General features: G+C 39.9%; 1 long non-coding RNA gene across 1 annotated transcript in view; it reads left to right on the top strand.

Annotated features, from left to right (window-relative positions):
• The window catches only part of LOC110017287, a 128,128-nt gene extending 121,668 nt beyond the window's left edge, over positions 1 to 6,460 (top strand). The window contains exon 3 of the long non-coding RNA XR_002292650.2: positions 5,840 to 6,460. This is a non-coding gene — a long non-coding RNA (uncharacterized LOC110017287). The remainder of the gene's footprint in view (positions 1 to 5,839) is intronic.
• The last annotated feature ends 5,786 nt before the right edge of the window (positions 6,461 to 12,246 follow it).

Below are 12,246 nucleotides of genomic sequence, written 5' to 3'. Positions count from 1 at the left end.
CTAAAGGGGTTGAAGAGCAGTGGCTGAACACACACTAACTAAAAGTGAAACAGTTTATAAAAGTTTCCAACATTGATTAGAACCCCATTTTTAACACAGGAAGATGCATTATTCAGCAGAGAGGCTGTGATTGCTTGCTAATCATGTGTTCAGTTTGGCAGCACAGTTTGTAAAAAACATTCATCTCCAGTTTAACTTTGATTCCTTAAATTTGGCTCAACCGAACCCGATCCTCCTCTCGGTTCCACTGAGCATCCAGACACACTGGCCATTAAATTAATGAAAACAAAAATAAGTGCCCCCCATAACAGAGATGGATGGGGCCTTTACTGGGAAATTTACAGGTAACTTAATTACATTCACCAAATAACACACATCCAGGTCACAAAGAGGAGAATTCTAAATAGGCAATTAAGCTAGTGGTAAGAGCCTTAATAAGGCAAGCAAAGTACATAAAATGAGGGGAAGTGAGTGAGTGTCAGAGCAAACGACTTTGCCTAACACTATTCATCATGGGACTAAGTGGTAAAATGGTGTCGGGCTTCTAAATTCTAACGGCATTAATCCCAGATAGTGGGGCTCATGGCAGCCAGCATCAATAATGGCAACAATAACTCATCCATCTGGAAGCAATCCAAACTCTGACTGCTTAATTATGCTTCCTTCATGAATATGCCTTCTGGTGTTTAACAGTAGGAGAAGAAGAAGACAGTAGCATGAACGGGGGGGCGCAACACCTTCTGCCGGCCGGAGGCGCTCCTGATCGGGCCGACTCTGCTGCCGAAGATTCCCACACGAGCAAATAAAGACAGCTTTTCTCGCAGACCTGAAGGTCTGCTGGAATAAAATGAGTTTTGCAATATGGTGGCAGAAAGTCCCATGATTGAGTGTGGAAATCTGCTCCCCACATTTGACCCACCCCCCGAGGGGGCAGTGGAACCATTTGGAGATTTAATGGTAACCAAAGTAGGATTATTCCCAGTGAATATGTTTACATATTTTCAGGCCAAAGAAAAGCACAGAAAAAAACAACTAAATCATACTTTTGGAGAGACGTACAGCCAAGAACTTTCAGTCTGGATTTATTTTAGTATCTTTTCATGACAAAAAGGACTCTGCTGTAAACTGGCAGGAAAAATGTTCAAAGGTTTTTAGATTGAAATGTTTTTCGATTGAAAAGTGAAGACATTTTTGCAAACAATGATAAAGGTTCCTTGAAAACCAGACCCTAAATACTCTTTTTTCCTTTTTTATGGTTTGATCAATTCTCTGACCCTGCTGCCCCCTTTGCCCTCTGGGTGGTACAGGCCGGTTTTAACCCCTAAACAGATCAGAAGGACATAAAGAATAGAACAGGACATTTTTCACAGAAAGTGTTGTTTTATGCTACGTCCATTCTGGTTTTGTGCAACTTTTACTAATTTCATCACACCGTATATTTGTTCACTGACTGTCACCAGACTCCACGTTTCATTTAATAATAATTTTAGTAAAAAATCAATTTTAAGAAGATATCTATGTAAATATTTTTTGAAAAAGTATGTTTATAGAGAACGTTTCACAAAAAAACACAAGATACTTTACAACAAAGAAGGTTATAACTTCAAAATGGCGATAACATATTAGATAAACTCAGGAAAAACCTAAATCAAGTTTTTTTTTTTAACATAAGTCAATTATTGAAGCTCAGTTCTGGTTATCTTTGACCAAACTCTAAATGTAAAAGTCAAAGACATAAATGCAGAAATGTGTTGAAATAAAAAAATGTCTTTTAGAGGAGCATTATACACAAAAAACATGTTTTAACTCAAATCTTATAGGTCTTGGAGCTTCTTATGAAAATGTTAAAGTAAATCATTTGAAATGCAGATATTTCCTGGGTCATGTGATGTTGGAGGTTTAAAAGAAACGGCTGTGAAATGTAATCCTGAACAAAAACGGCTTTCAGTCGTAATGTTCTCAAAGCTAAGCCGGAACGGCGTCAGCCAATCGTGTTCTCTTTATTTCTCGTCAACGTGATCGCTATTACCATTTCCTCCAGTTTACAGCTGAGCCGCTTTCATTATTTCGTGACCTTTACAAAAGGTTAGTGCGTCTCCGTGGTCGTCACGGTTCTCCCAGGTGAAACAACAAAAGCATCAGTCATTAAACTGATATTGCAGGTAAAGCACTCTGGGACAGAGAGTGGAGCAAGCAGAAACCCTGAAATAAACCCTCTCACTTAACTGGTGCTTTCAAGTGTCTCTGACAGTAAAGTCCAAGCAGTTCTTTAGTTTTTATGAGGAACTAAATCCAATTCAAATACAACCACATGATGCTGGCTCCATTCCAGCTGGACTGAACTGACCTGACAAATAAAACCAGCACAGAACTTCATGCTACGGCCCACTTCAGTGTTATATGCACATAAAAACATATGACGTTTAATCAATGTGAACCTCATTAGGATTTAAAGACAGCATCACAGCATCTTTTGATCCTGATGCAAAGAAATCTAAAAGTGAAGGGTGATAATAAATTAACATTCAATAACAGTCTAGAATTAGAATGAAAAGGCTTTTCTTGTATTAGAACTTTTCAAGCGATACATTTCATTTACTGCATTACTACAACATAGTTTTACATAGCTGTCATTTAAAGCTGTGGTATTCAACCTGCGTGCTTTGAGAGGTGGTCAGGTGCATCATGGGAAGTTATTCAGTGTCACCTCATTGGTCTAAAAAGCATTCACTATTTCCAGGATGTTAGTGTTGTTCATCCAGGTGAAAGATGATGAAAGTCTTTCTTTTTTCTTTGCACTCATTAGATTCCTGTAGATGACCCTTTGATAAGAAGGACAGTATATTGTCACTGCAGACTACAGAGTTTCCTTCTTACTACATTACTACTTCATTATGCATAAATTAACAGTACCAAAGGGACCCTCATTGTTAAGTGTTACCTTTTTTTTACATGATCGGTTGGTGATTTTCATGAGGAAGACGTGCACCAAAGGACACGCTTGTGTTGGAGTCGCAATTATGGACATTTAGGAAATATATTGACACAAATACAAAAATATATATTTAAAAAATATATATATATGAGAAATTAATTTGAGATTTTTATTTTGTTCAATCCTCTCACTTGGGAGGGGCCCTCCTCAGGGGGGTTTGTGTTGGCCTTCCACTGTCATTTCTGCAGTGACTCTTTCCTAGTGGACATCTCCCTGTTGATGAACTGTTCCACTTTGTGCCTTTTCTACAGATTAAAACAGTAAAGTGTACTCTGTATTTTTTAAACCGAAGCCCCCCCCCCAGGGGTCCATGATTGTGCCGGGGGGGAGAGAAACCCTAAAATCCTAAATGACCCAGTTTATAGAGTTCTGCAGCTTAACAGTTAAAGTGACCGTTGGTCTTAAGCTGTTCATTCTTTGCAGCTTTAACAAACACAAGTACAATTCAGAAATGGCGATGAGAAACAATCGTAACAAAGATTCACAGATGAGTAAGTCACAGTTTAGCTCCCAAATCCACAGAATTAATAAAAGCTCTGTGTATTTACGGTGCTGTGGGGGAAAATGACCAGACAGTGTTATTGTGGAATAAATGGGAAGTGGATTGAATTAAGCTTTAATGTGATTACAGATTTCTGTACCGATCAATAAGATGACCTTTGAAATGAGCAGATATTTCTGTGTTTTTCTCTGCTCTCCAGTTTAACATTAAATGCAGAGTTTTTCAGCTTTGGCAGAGTGAGAGTGAGCACTTTGTGTGAAACCTCATTGAGGAATCGTCCAAGAACGAGCAGAAACTTATCTTTAGGGTCTCTTGGACTGTCTTGTTCAAAGAACCAGATAGAAAACCCTGATGAGAATCAGCTTCCAGAGGTTGATTCATCGCTCTGGTTTTTTTTTCCTCAGGTTGTTACAGTTCTATACGACAGAGTTTTAGGACCAGTTTACGAAGAAAGAATAGTTTTTAAACTATGACTTTAAAGTTGTACTTTTACGAGTAATGTCATTGTTATATTACAAGAATACAGTTGTACATTTACAAGAACAACAGTCATAATTTAACAGAAAAAGTTATAAATTAATGAGGATAGAACAACAACGTTGTCTGTTTATCCTAGCCTAGCTTCAAGATGACAGATGTGGAGCCTTTTGTGAAAAACAAAGAAATTCTGAACCTTTTGGGGACTTAAATTAAATTATTGTCAGTGTAGCCGGCTTTCAGGGGTCTGCTGTCGGTAAAGCGGTGTTTCAAATGTGAAATAAGGAGCTCAGAGACACGTTTGGGTGTAAAGAACCACTACTTTATTTTCCTGTTCATTCACACACCCAGAAGTCCGTTTGTCCCATTACGTCATGAACCTGTCATCAGAACAGCTGAAGGTAAACAGTGTTACATACGCCCCCTCCTCCACATGAAATGTCCCGTTTCAACATAAAAGAACAAAGATGAAGGAAAATTGTCTGTTATATTAGCATTAGAACATTGAAAAAGATTCTCCTATCTGATTCTGCTGCTAAGAGACATTTTTAAACAAACCTAAAGTTCTTCTTTTTACATTGAAACATTGTCAGATCTAAAAAGTTAGTATTTTTTCTTAAAAGTTGAGAACCATGAAAATGGATTTTCTTGTGAAAGGAAAGCCATTTATAATCATTTTCTGATTGAAAACATCCTTGATTCTGTAACTTGACCCAAAGAAATATTAATAAGAGTAAAACAAAAAACTCTCCTCAAATTGGAATAGCTACTGTGAGAGTCCTGCTGGATTTGGTGGAACGGGTTTTTGGATGTTTTACTGTTGTGATTTGAAGAATTCATTCGATTAAAACTAAAATAAATCCCCGCAGCAGAAAGGTTTCTGGAGCTCCAGCGCTCAGCTGTGAGTGCTGCTTTTATCAAATGAATTTATGTAGCAAAAGAATAGAGTTTTGTTTCTGTTATTCGCCGTCGCTCCGGATAAAAGTCTCTACCAAACACTGAGTTTGTCTCTGGGATGTCAGGCTGATGGTTTCTCTTGACTTGGTGGAATCCTGTACTCTAAAAAAGATCCTCCCAAATACTTCTGGACAAGACGCACAACAATATCCTCACAAACATATACACTCATAATATTCTCACTTACAAACAGACATGCACAATCATACATACAAATGCTCACAAATATACACACATACCCATTCGCACACACACACACACACACACACACTCATAAGTATACTCAAACATGTGCACACAGGTAGAAAATCATGCACCCACATGCACACACTACCATGGACACCTGCAAACTACTCCACACACGCACACTCTCACACACACACCCACGCACACACACACACACACCCACAAACACACTCCACCTCAATACTTCAAAAGACGTTTCTGATACAATAAAGCAGAAGCCAGCAGAGAAAATGTAATCGGCAGAACCAGATTGGGTCCAAAGAATTCCTGATCTGTTTTTTGTCCTCCACTGCATTACATTTTGTCAGGTGGACAAAGTTGTCAATCAAGCTGGCAAACCCATTTTACGTTGTCAATGGGACGGAGGAGAGAGTGTTCATTGCTTCAATAGGAGGCTAGAGATTAAAGTAGGCCAAGCAGAGAAGAGGTAATTTTCTGGGCTGATGTATTGACACTAAGACTCGATCATCTCCCACAATGTGTTTCAGATCGGCTCTGAGGCCACCGCACCAGGAGAATTACTGCCTCCTCACAGCTCATATACTTTTTCATTACTGCTTTTGTAAAGAAATTTGACTACATAAGTGTTTTCCCTCACATTTAGAAAGCCCTCTCCTTGCATGATGCATGCACATCAACTCTGATTTACTGGGTATTTGCAGGAAAACTGAAACAAGCAAAGCCAGTGGTGAGAGCCGCTGAGTGGCAGCAGCACTCATTAAAGTGGACAGCGAGGAAGAGGAGGAGGGCTGACGTCGCAGAACGCTGCAGGAAGTTGTTAGCGAGACGGAGAAAATCGGCAAACCGGCGCATCTTAACACATTTCTGTAAATCACCACGAGTCTCCAGCTCGCAGAGACAAACCACACCTACAGAAACCGTCTGCAGACGGGGGGCGGTCGTTTGGAAGGAAAACGGAGACAGGACTGCATGCAGCCACGCTAGCATCCACTGCAGAGAGTTTGGAAGTTAAGTATTCATGACATGAATATTCCATCAAAACCATCCGCAGAACATACTGATCACAAGCTTTTAAATAACTAAAACTGCAAGCTGAGCATGTCGAGTCTGAGGGCTCCTCTAATCTTTTATGCTTCCAATAGGTGAACAAAAGTATCAGTACTGTACTCCATTACTGTCTCTGTGTGCTAAAATTTAATGACGGTGTCAGCATTTCTGTTCAAAGGCCTCGTTCTGATCAGATAAGCCTCTCGTTTCCTCCCCTTATTTGAACTCCCTTGAACTAGAAAATGGATCTCCACCCCCCCCACCCCCCACCCCCCACCCCCACTCCGTCTGCAACAGAATCCAAGACCTTCTGATTAACCACATAAAAGAGCAGTCCGCTCCGGTGGAAACGACCGGAGTGAGGAGCTGGTGCTGAGCCGGGTGGAGGCCGTTCGCCAACAGAGACGCGTACATGCCCCCCCCCCCGACGGAAGACCTGAGGGAGAGCTTAAAATATTCTGATCAGTTATTGGATGTCATTGTTGTTGCACATACATGAAAATACTTTCAATTACTGATGCTGGAAAAGAAAGTAAAATGTATTTTGTTTAGAAAATTCAAAGGAAGTTTTCTTCCTGGGGTCACTGGATCACAGCTGCTTTGAACTTCTGTGAGGTTTGCTGTTGTACAATTATCATTATTTTTCTTTTGCATCTAAGTCATTGATGTGTTCCCTCGCTGTAGAAACACATCATAAATCCTCGGTGAATTCCTTTTTCAAAGTATCACACAGTCAGGATTCCTGAATCTGAGAGGCCAAACTGTCATTTTACTTTTGCCGCTTTGACTTTGAAGCCATGAAAAGCAGCAAAGCTCAGGAAAGTAAGCGTTGCAGCTGCAGGGAGCTGCTGCACAGAGATAATGAATCAATCGCTGCCTTTATCCCCGATCCAAAGGTATGATAACTGTGGAGTGAGGCTGCTCTCCTGTGAGTCTCAAACCTCCAGGGACCGACTGCAGACGAAGGTTAAACAGATGCAGAGAGAGGTCGCTCTCTGGTTCCTCTGCCGTTGGGCTTCCCTTTTTGGACTGCTGGTGCAAGAACGCTGAAAGTCTCAGTGAGAAATTTCCTACTTGACAGATTTTTAATATCATGACATTTTAATAAACATGACACTAAATAAAAGTGGGAAACGCATTTTCTTTTATCAGCTTTGTCCTGTGCAGAATCTCTGGAGTGTTTGATTGAACATGCATCACAGCAGCAGGACTCCAGTTTGTTAAAAAAAAAAAAAGTCTCTTTTAATTGCAGTTTTAAAAATGGTCTTTTTTTTATTCAAAAAGATCACGATTGTTGTCAAAGATAGCACTAAAACTTTTACTGTTCCCCCAGCACAGATAAAATGCAGACGGAGATTTTTCAGTCTTCATTCTAAATGGGTCTGACATCATGTGCAGCATCTGGAGGAATATGATCTCATAATTGGGGCCAAAAAACAGAAAAAGCACAGCCACACCAGTGATCCAGTCTTGTGGTCCGGGCACTTGGTGCAGGTCCTGGTTGGTAGATCTTAAAACTCTAGAATGGCTGTGAACATTTAAATGATCTGTTAAGTAAACTGGAACGAGACCATGAAGCGCTTTATGCCAGCGGTGACGTTTCATTTGATATTTGCAGTTCTTTGACGAATAAATCGTAAAATTCTGAGCATGTCTGGAGTTTCTTCATATCTAAAGGCCTTTCAATAGTTAATGTATTTATCTGAAGTAAGGCTTATGTGTGTAATTTTGATCTTTATTGTTTTTTTGAGGTTTCTTCAAAAACAAATCATCCAATAATAACCACGCAGCACCGTCTTGTGTAACTGTTTTCTAAAGTAAGTGTGAACTCCAGAGGGACATTTAAGTCAATCATCTTTTTTCCATTCATTTGAATTGTTGCTGCATGTCTCCCGTCTAAAGTTAAAGAGTGATCTCATCAGCTTTAAGTATTGCATCCTTGTTTTTCGATAGATTCAGATTTTAAACAGGCCGTCCCACCGGTCCAAGGCTTTCTTCTTTAACTCGGCAAATTACTCGTGCATCCAGGCTCTGCTGCCAATACACAACTGACGAGGCTAAACGCTTTGATTTGCATTTTGATATTTATGTCCGTGTACTGGTTGCAGATATTGGCGTCTCTTTCGCTGAAGCCCATAAAAACTGACATTATGGGATGCGGCATCTATTAGGAGAATATCAATTGCAGCTCTATGTTTGCATGCTCAGAATGAATATATGGTTGAAGACACGTCATAATGCTGAGGCAGAGTCAGCTGGTTTTAATCACAGCGGGATTGTGGCACTGATGAGACGTTAAAGAAGCTCTTCAGAAAAGGTTGTTTCATTTCAGATTATTTTATAGATTTGTCCGAGTCACTCTTTAACACATCGGGTAAGAAGATCTGTTCCCGGTATGACCATAGATATGGAGGCTGTGTTCAGGAAAGCAAAGATTTGCCGCCGTCCTGAAACATTAGATACCATTAAATGACAGGGAATTTCTGTGTTGTGATTGGTGCAGCTGAGGAACTAGGATGAGCAGAGAAGGGGTTGAGCATTAAGGTTTTTGGACGCGCTTGTTGATGCTTTACATACTTTACTTCCAGTTTCTTTGACCATCATTTCCTTCTTCGTTGCAGATTTTAAAGTCCCCAGACCTTAGTCGAACTTTATCTGGTCTTTTGTACAAAATTCAGTTTGCAGCTAATTTTATTTTGCTTTAAATTCCTTTTTGAAACACGATTATGAGGAGGAATAGAACGGCACCCGGTCAATTAGACAGTTCAGTACTGAAATCTGTCCTGTCGTCCAAGTAAATGGGTGAATACTAAGTAGACTTGACACCAAGCATGAATGGGTTGGGGGGCTTAGCCACCAAACAGTTCACTGCTCCCCCAGGGGGAAGGGCCAAATGGTGAGAACAACAAATAAATATATAGTACTATTCACTTTTTTGATCGATTTGCTTCTTTTTTTCCAAGTAAACTCCAAACTTCATGAAAGTGCTGTCAAATGAAAAACAAAAAAAACTATGGAGTGGAGTGAGGGACATTTATGTTGCTCTTTTAAGTGTCTTCTTAAATCCAGGGAAAAACGTGTGTTGGTGAACATGATCTAATGTCAGCAGTGACATGTAGAGCCCAGGTAAAAATAGATTTCTGAGTATTGCGGTTCCCAAGTTCAGCTGCATTCGGTGTGTTCTGTGTGGGCGTGAACGCTGCTAAAACTCAATAAAAGCAGGTTTATTGGACTTCTTTAACCCTGCCGCTCAGAAGGAAAAACATCAAAGCTCGACACATCCTTTTTAAGCAGCGCATCTTCTTTGTACTTTGTTCATTTCTGAACAAACAGAAGGTCCAACAATTTCCTGGCATCCTCCAGACAAACAGGAGCGACAGGACGGAACAAAGGCCCGGAAACATCAATGTTTGTACTGAAGAGATGTGAGGAAAAACAATCATTTATTATTGAGTAATGACATGGCCACTGGAAGATGATGTAAAACATATATGAAGCTGAACTCTGGTTGCTTTGACATTGATCAGCCGAACAGACGGCAGTGTTAGTGTCGGTGTGTAGACGTTCAGGTTCATCACAGAAGCGCATCCCTCACTTTGCATCCGCATGGGACAGAATGAGCTGCTTTTCTCTCAAGGACACAACATTGACCTAAAAATTCTGTCCGACATCAGAAAAATAAACCAAATCAGTTTACACGGCGACACAGCAGGAGAGACGGTCCTGAGCCGGGCACCAGAGAGGTTGTGCACTAGCCACTTTGCATAATTGTTGGTCGACCACAGCTCAGATTTCCATGATCACAGGCTGAAAGCTGCTAATCACACTTTGTTGCCCCGCTGATGTGATTTGGTCTAATGAACAGTTGTACCTGGCAATTGGACTCAGAGTGAGTTGATTGCAGCAATAGAGACTAAGTCAAGAAACAACTTGTGCTTCATGTAAAAATAAAAAACAAAGATTATACTGCTGGAGCTTTAAAAAATGTTTTTTTTTTTATTAAATGTGGATTTAAATTCCGTAAAATCCAGAAATCAACATTTACTTAATGCAATTTTTTGTGTTTTATGCTGTTTTTTCTCCAACTTTATCTCTCAATCTCTGTGTGTGTGTATATATATGTATATATATATATATATATATATATATATATATAAATTAAGCAATGCCGATCTTGAGTAAAATTTGATTTGTTTATTTTATTTTTTTCTATTTTGAAGTAAAAATTCTATTCTAAATTGAATCCAGTGGTTTGACAGTGAGACCCAAACTATTTTGATAAATGTTGTGGTTAAAAAAAAAAGAACAACTTCATTACAACAATTTAATACATAACTTATTCAGTTCCAGTAGAAAAAGTGCAACAAATGGGAGCTGAGATTCCGTGAAATGTTGACATGTTTGCCTGCCACCTGTTTGGTAAATGTCAGCTTTTACATGATGTGAGGCAAAGCTCTTAAACCTCATTCTAAGCCTGTGTGCCTAAATCTAACAAAGCAGAAGTGACAGTCAAATCTACCGACAATATTTGGACGGACATGTTTCAAACGTGACTTCTCTCACAACAGTCCGGTGGTAGTTTTACCACATTCCACTCCCCCTACAATCTTTATTTTACAGCTCGAAAAAGAAAACACCTGAATAAATAAAAACCTGCATCCATACTATGTAGCAAAGCAAACATGCTTTACTTCTCCAGATTTTCCAGACCAGCATGGTTTCCAGTTCCATTTCTGTTTTTATGGAAACAAAAGGAGACAGGAAAATGAAAGGAGCAGCTAGAAAATGGCCTTTTAGTGAAGTACAGAAAAAAAATCTGTTTGATTTGGGTCTCAGTGGTGGATCTCCAATCAATGTTGAGTTGCTCTGACCTGCACTGCTGTCCATGGCTTCACCTGCAGAGAGGCTGTACCACTGGGAGTCATGGGAAGTCACTGGAGGAACAGCAAATTTCAGAGTTCAGCTTTAGAGTCACTGCAGCTCAAAGATCATGTGATCTGTGGACCTTTTGTTATGTCTGGTTGTGGTGGGAGGGATGATCTGTTGAGATGAGATCAATAAGCGATGGAGAAGTAACCTTTCTTCTTCATTTCTTCCTGGTTATACGCCATTTTTGGTCATAAGAATGTCAGCTGTGCAGTCATCAACCGGCAGAATAGTGGCTGACACAAAAAAAACTGGAGAAACACTCCTGTGATGGTCATGTGATGCTCAATTCCAAAGTAAGAAGCTCTAAGTTTGCAAGAGTTTAATCTGTTTATTAATTTGCCAAATCAGATGCACACAGATAATGCTTGTAACTTCATAAGCTGTAGGGGTTCACTGAACTACACAGGTGCCTCCAACCTTCAGGACCAAACCACACACCACCTGCAAGAAACATGCAGTATGGATCTGAGGCCCAAAGTGGTTTACAGTCACAATCCCATTCTCACACACACATTCATTTGCATTTTTACGCACACATAGATGTACACATAGATTTACACACAGTCATTTATGGTCAAACTCTGAGTGACAGAAATATTTACACACATTCACACTCTAAAACACATTTACCATGGCATATACGCACACACGTTAACTGACTCAACATGGGTGGAATTTAGACCAACAATCCTGATCTGTTGTCAGGTTTGTGTGTTTTCTCTGTCACAGTTGGTTCAAGTTGTTCATTATCCACAGCTGTCCTAATTTCAATTAATGATCTTAAGTGTATTTGTGTGTCTGGTATTCAGTTCATCTTTTTCAGGTGATTTCTCAATTATTTCACACTTTGCTAACCTCTAAGTTCAGCTTTAAAACCTGGAAGTCCCCAGAACAAATCCTGCATTTTGGGTCCTAAACCACCAATTTCTGGCAGAAGGACCAGAACAACCAGGACCTAGTAAGAGATGGTTTGCTGCATTTCTCATATTACTACCATGCCATGCCATACCATACCATGCCAGGAGGTTTTCCTTCAGCTAAGCTTAATCCAAGCAAAAGCAAGATCCTGCCTCTTTCTCAGGGGAAAGTCACACCGTTTCATGTTTCCTGCCCCTGAGAAGGAACGACGGGC

Source organism: Oryzias latipes, chromosome 20 (assembly GCF_002234675.1).
Source record: "Oryzias latipes chromosome 20, ASM223467v1".
In the NCBI taxonomy this organism is placed as follows: domain Eukaryota; kingdom Metazoa; phylum Chordata; class Actinopteri; order Beloniformes; family Adrianichthyidae; genus Oryzias; species Oryzias latipes.
Note: the sequence above shows the minus strand (reverse complement) of the source record. Positions and strands in the feature narration are given on the sequence as shown.